The 7,478-nt window shown below is 40.6% G+C and overlaps 1 long non-coding RNA gene across 1 annotated transcript; it reads left to right on the top strand.

Annotated features, from left to right (window-relative positions):
• The first annotated feature begins 2,995 nt into the window (after positions 1-2,995).
• LOC117321932 lies at positions 2,996-5,413 on the top strand. The gene is made up of 2 exons (XR_004531433.1): positions 2,996-3,250; positions 3,539-5,413. It is a non-coding gene; the product is annotated as an uncharacterized LOC117321932 (long non-coding RNA).
• The last annotated feature ends 2,065 nt before the right edge of the window (positions 5,414-7,478 follow it).

Raw genomic sequence — 7,478 nt, 5'->3', positions numbered from 1 at the left:
GTAGAGATAACATCAGTGTTTGTGTGTGTCTCTGTCAGTAGAGATACTATCAGTGTGTGTGTCTCTGTCAGTAGAGATACTATCAGTGTGTGTGTCTATGTCAGTAGAGATGATATCAGTGTCTGTGTGTGTCTCTGTGTGTCTCTGTCAGTAGAGATACTATCAGTGTGTGTGTCTCTGTCAGTAGAGATACTATCAGTGTGTGTGTCTCTGTCAGTAGAGATACTATCAGTGTGTGTGTCTCTGTCAGTAGAGATGATATCAGTGTCTGGGTGTGTCTATGTCAGTAGAGATAACATCAGTGTTTGTGTGTGTCTGTGTGTGTCTATGTCTAACAGAAATGATTGTGTCTCTGTCTCTCTGTACACAGCCTATATATTTAAATAATCAGTCTATAGAGGTACACACAGAGCTACACTGTCTATAGAGGTTCACACAGCTACACTGTCTATAGAGGTACACACACAGCTACACTGTCTATAGAGGTACACACACAGCTACACTGTCTATAGAGGTACACACACAGACTTACACTGTCTATAGAGGTACACACAGAGCTACACTGTCTATAGAGGTACACACACAGACTTACACTGTCTATAGAGGTACACACAGAGCTACACTGTCTATAGAGGTACACAGAGCTACATTGTCTATAGAGGTACACACAGAGCTACACTGTCTATAGAAGTACACACAGAGCTACACTGTCTATAGAGGTACACACAGAGCTACACTGTCTATAGAGGTACACACACAGCTACACTGTCTATAGAGGTACACACACAGAGCTACACTGTCTATAGAGGTAAACACAGAGCTACACTGTCTATAGAGGTACACACAGAGCTACACTGTCTATAGAGGTAAACATAGAGCTACACTGTCTATAGAGGTACACACAGACCTACACTGTCTATAGAGGTACACACACAGCTACACTGTCTATAGAGGTAAACACAGAGCTACACTGTCTATAGAGGTACACACAGACCTACACTGTCTATAGAGGTACACACAGAGCTACACTGTCTATAGAGGTAAACACAGAGCTACACTGTCTATAGAGGTACACACAGAGCTACACTGTCTATAGAGGTACACACACAGCTACACTGTCTATAGAGGTAAACACAGAGCTACACTGTCTATAGAGGTACACACAGAGCTACACTGTCTATAGAGGTACACACACAGCTACACTGTCTATAGAGGTACACACACAGAGCTACACTGTCTATAGAGGTAAACACAGAGCTACACTGTCTATAGAGGTACACACAGAGCTACACTGTCTATAGAGGTAAACACAGAGCTACACTGTCTATAGAGGTACACACAGACCTACACTGTCTATAGAGGTACACACACAGCTACACTGTCTATAGAGGTAAACACAGAGCTACACTGTCTATAGAGGTACACACAGACCTACACTGTCTATAGAGGTACACACAGAGCTACACTGTCTATAGAGGTACACACAGCTACACTGTCTATAGAGGTACACACAGAGCTACACTGTCTATAGAGGTACACACAGCTACACTGTCTATAGAGGTACACACAGACCTACACTGTCTATAGAGGTACACACAGAGCTACACTGTCTATAGAGGTACACACAGAGCTACAATGTCTATAGAGGTACACACAGAGCTACACTGTCTATAGAGGTACACACAGAGCTACACTGTCTATAGAGGTACACACAGAGCTACACTGTCTAAAGAAACACACACAACTACACTGTCTATAGAGGTACACACAGAGGTACACTGTCTAAAGAAACACACACAGCTACACTGTCTATAGAGGTACACACAGCTACACTGTCTATAGAGGTACACACACAGCTACACTGTCTATAGAGGTACACACACAGCTACACTGTCTATAGAGGTACACACACAGCTACACTGTCTATAGAGGTACACACAGAGCTACACTGTCTATAGAGGTACACACACAGCTACACTGTCTATAGAGGTACACATATACCTACACTGTCTATAGAGGTACACACAGACCTACACTATCTATAGAGGTACACACACAGCTACACTGTCTATAGAGGTACACACAGACCTACATTATCTATAGAGGTACACACATACCTACACTGTCTATAGAGGTACACACAGCTACACTGTCTATAGAGGAACACACAGAGCTACACTGTCTATAGAGGTACACACAGCTACACTATCTATAGAGGTACACACACAGCTACACTATCTATAGAGGTACACACAGAGCTACACTGTCTATAGAGGTACACACAGAGCTACACTGTCTATAGAGGTACACACAGAGCTACACTGTCTATAGAGACACACAGACTTACACTGTCTATAGAGGTACACACAGAGCTACACTGTCAATAGAGGTACACACAGCTACACTATCTATAGAGGAACACACAGAGCTACACTGTCTATAGAGGTACACACAGCTACACTATCTATAGAGGAACACACAGAGCTACACTGTCTATAGAGGTACACACAGCTACACTATCTATAGAGGAACACACAGAGCTACACTGTCTATAGAGGTACACACAGAGCTACACTGTCTATAGAGGTACACACAGAGCTACACTGTCTATAGAGGTACACACAGAGCTACACTGTCTATAGAGGTAAACACAGAGCTACACTGTCTATAGAGGTACACACGCAGCTACACTGTCTATAGAGGTACACACAGCTTACACTGTCTATAGAGGTACACAGAGCTGCACTGTCTATAGAGGTAAACACAGAGCTACACTGTCTATAGAGGTACACACAGACTTACACTGTCTATAGAGGTACACACAGACTTACACTGTCTATAGAGGTACACACAGAGCTACACTGTCTATAGAGGTACACACAGACTTACACTGTCTATAGAGGTACACACAGAGCTACACTGTCTATAGAGGTACACACAGACTTACACTGTCTATAGAGGTACACACAGAGCTACATTGTCTATAGAGGTACACACATAGCTACACTGTCTATAGAGGTACACACACAGCTACACTGTCTATAGAGGTACACACACAGCTACACTGTCTATAGAGGTACACACACAGCTACACTGTCTATAGAGGTACACACACAGCTACATTGTCTATAGAGGTACACACAGAGCTACACTGTCTATAGAGGTACACACACAGCTACATTGTCTATAGAGGTACACACAGACTTACACTGTCTATAGAGGTACACACAGAGCTACACTGTCTATAGAGGTACACACAGAGCTACATTGTCTATAGAGGTACACACAGAGCTACACTGTCTATAGAGGTACACACAGAGCTACACTGTCTATAGAGGTAGACACAGACCTACACTGTCTATAGAGGTACACACAGCTACACTGTCTATAGAGGTACACACAGAGCTACATTGTCTATAGAGGTACACACACAGCTACACTGTCTATAGAGGTACACACAGAGCTACACTGTCTATAGAGGTACAGACAGACCTACACTGTCTATAGAGGTACACACAGAGCTACACTGTCTATAGAGATATACACTGTTAAGAGCTACACGTCAGTTATACATTTACCTTGTTACTTTTGTATTTGGCAGGTAATTACTGTATTTATACACAATACCTGACTGAAAGTAGGAGACCAGGCTTATTACAGACAGTATATCTGCTGAAAGACAATAAATTTGGGAGAGCTTATTGTCAGGCATGGGCTTATTGTCATAATATATTATATGGACATATTGCCAGACATGGGTTTATTGCCAGGTATAGGCTTATTGCCAGACATGGGCTTATTGCAGGGCATGGGCTTATTGTCATATATGGGCATATTGCCAGATAGTTACAGTTGTTTAAATTTATATCACACATAAAGCACTTGTTAGAGTTGAACATTAATAACTAATGTTAAAGTGTTGCATATATGTCCGTATGATTATAAGTACATTTAATTTTTTTGACAAATCTATAACATTTGATATCTTTCATAGGATATTTTAGTTTCAATAGTTTTGAGATTCTGTAGATTATGAATTATGTGTCTATAAAATTCTTGTCCTGATTAATATTATGTGAAAATGAAAAAAAAATGCAAAGAATACTATAACAGAGATTGCCTTGTGTTATTGGTGTGAGGAGACAAGGATGCGGTTTTTAACGAGTGTCTGAGACTTTATCTGTGAGCGGTTTGTATATTTGCTTACATGTACTGGTAAACTGTATAAGTTATTCATGTCATTAGTAAAAATAACAATACCAGATTGTAAGGTACCAAGGAATGAATAATAATAGGCTGCTGGATCATACAATCATACATGTACTCGTATTGTTCTCACAACTGAGATGAAGCGAGGTATTCCACCCATAAATGACTGTTACATCTGTGTATTAGCGTGTATACTACATCTGTACAAGAGTGAGTGTGATATTCAGTTGAAAACTGTCAATTTCACAAATAAAATTTGTACTTTTTTAGCCTAATCTTTTGAAATCAATCCCCGTGTAATTAACATGATTCACCTTTTGTTTTTATCATTGTAACACATGTGGAGTGTTTTTAATGTGGTCCAGATTATTGCCTGTTATACTTCCGAGTAGGAAAGGAATTGTTTTAATTATCTACCTGGAATTTACAAAAAAAAAAAAAGGAAAAAAAAGTATGTGTAAATTGAAAAATTAATTCTTCGATCCTTCTGTTTGAAAGAGCTTTCTATTAATAGAAAATATCAATACAATCATTATTTTATAAACACATTAGGGAAAATTGTATACGTTTTCTGTGGAAGTATGAATTTCATGTCATACTGATCTGACCTAATCGTTAAGATTTCTACATGGATTACAGGTAATTATTCACTGTAGTTACACCTATACTATACTATTCAGTATATTCCAGGTCTCCGTTAAATATCGCTGAAAGAACTTTGATAACCAGATCAAAGTATGAGTAAATATACATTAAATATAAAGTACTTGTATTTACAAATCAATTTTGAAACCTTTCATCAGACGATAATTCACATGTTTTAAAACCTGAATCATGTTTTTGTTATGAATTGAGTCTTGTTCAGCTGTAGGCTGTTCCAGGGCCGATCATGATCAGTTTCCAGGCATGGATACATATCCAACTGATGAAAACCAACTGAATATATTTTGTTTACTTTTGTGGCAACTTTTGGCAAAAACATATGTCTGTGTAAGATTACATATCTTTAAATATATTTGCCAGTCCCGGGATTGACTGGTAAGTTTCCATCCTTAATTATTTATTCTAATCTTTCAAATACTTTAGTTAATAGATATTTATGATTATCAAGAGATTTGTGATTTACTCGCCTTACATGTGTGACTAACACTGTCACATTACATCAGGTCACCAATGGGCATATTATTAAACAGATCAAACTTTACACACTTTTTGTTGTTTTCCTGTGAATTATGCAGTTTTCTTTTTTATAAATACATGTACTAGTAGTTATGAGAGACCAGTGCTATGATCACTGACCAGAACTAGGATTGAAAGACCAGTACTAGGATGTTTGACCAGTACTGGGATGTCTGACCAGTACTAGGATTGAAAGACCAGTACTAGGATGTTTGACCAGTACTAGGATGTTTGACCAGAACTAGGATTGACTGACCAATACTAGGATGTTTGACCAGTACTAGGATGTCTGACCAGTACTAGGATGTTTGACCAGTACTAGGATGTCTGACCAGTGCTATGATGTTTGACCAGAACTAGGATTGAAAGACCAGTACTAGGATGTTTGACCAGTACTAGGATGTTTGACCAGTACTAGGATGTCTGACCAGTACTAGGATATCTGACCAGTACTAGGATGTCTGACCAGTACTAGGATGTTTGACCAGTACTAGGATGTCTGACCAGTGCTATGATGTCTGACCAAAACTAGGATTGTCTGACCAGTACTAGGATGTCTGACCAGTGCTATGATGTCTGACCAAAACTAGGATTGTCTGACCTGTACTAGGATGTTTGACCAGTACTAGGATGTCTGACCAGTATTAGGATGTCTGACCAATACTAGGATGTCTGACCAGTACTAGGATGTCTGACCAGTGCCTAGGATGTCTGACCAGTACTAGGATGTCTGACCAATACTAGGATGTCTGACCAGTACTAGGATTGACTGACCAGTACTAGGATGTCTGACCAGTACTAGGATTGACTGACCAGTACTAGGATGTCTGACCAGTACTAGGATGTCTGACCAGTACCTAGGATGTCTGACCAGTACCTAGGATGACTGACCAGTACTAGGATGTCTGACCAGTACCTAGGATGTCTGACCAATACTAGGATGTCTGACCAGTACTAGGATGTCTGACCAGTACCTAGGATGTCTGACCAGTACTAGGATGTCTGACCAGTACCTAGGATGTCTGACCAGTACTAGGATATCTGACCAGTACTAGGATTGACTGACCAGTACTAGGATGTCTGACGAGTACTAGGATTGACTGACCAGTACTAGGAATGACTGACCAGTACTAGGATGTCTGACCAGTATTAGGATGTCTGACCAGTACTAGGATTGACTGACCAATACTAGGAATGACTGACCAGTACTAGGATTGACTGACCAGTACTAGGATGTCTGACCAGTACTAGGATTGACTGACCAATACTAGGAATGACTGACCAGTACTAGGATTGACTGACCAGTACTAGGATGTCTGACCAGTACTAGGATTGACTGACCAGTACTAGGAATGGCTGACCAGTACTAGGATGTCTGACCAGTATTAGGATGTCTGACCAGTACTAGGATGTCTGCTAGGATGTTTGACCAGTACTAGGATTTCTGACCAGTACTAGGATGTCTGACCAGTACTAGGATTGACTGACCAATACTAGGAATGACTGACCAGTACTAGGATTGACTGACCAGTACTAGGATGTCTGACCAGTACTAGGATTGACTGACCAATACTAGGAATGACTGACCAGTACTAGGATTGACTGACCAGTATTAGGATATCTGACCAATACTAGGATGTCTGACCAGTACTAGGATTGACTGACCAGTACTAGAATGTCTGACCAGTACTAGGATTGACTGACCAGTACTAGGATGTCTGACCAGTACCTAGGATGTCTGGCCAGTATTAGGATTTCTGACCAGTACTAGGATGTCTGACCAGTACTAGGATTGACTGACCAATACTAGGAATGACTGACCAGTACTAGGATTGACTGACCAATACTAGGAATGACTGACCAGTACTAGGATGTCTGACCAGTACTAGGATTGACTGACCAGTACTAGGATGTCTGACCAGTACCTAGAATGTCTGACCAGTACTAGGATTGACTGACCAGTACTGGGATGTCTGACCAGTACTAGAATTGACTGACCAGTACTAGGATATCTGACCAGTACTAGGATGTCTGACCAGTACTAGGATGTCTGACCAGTACCTAGGATGACTGACCAGTACTAGGATTGA

The sequence above is a fragment of the Pecten maximus genome, chromosome 1, assembly GCF_902652985.1.
Source record: "Pecten maximus chromosome 1, xPecMax1.1, whole genome shotgun sequence".
Lineage (NCBI taxonomy): Eukaryota > Metazoa > Mollusca > Bivalvia > Pectinida > Pectinidae > Pecten > Pecten maximus.
Note: the sequence above shows the minus strand (reverse complement) of the source record. Positions and strands in the feature narration are given on the sequence as shown.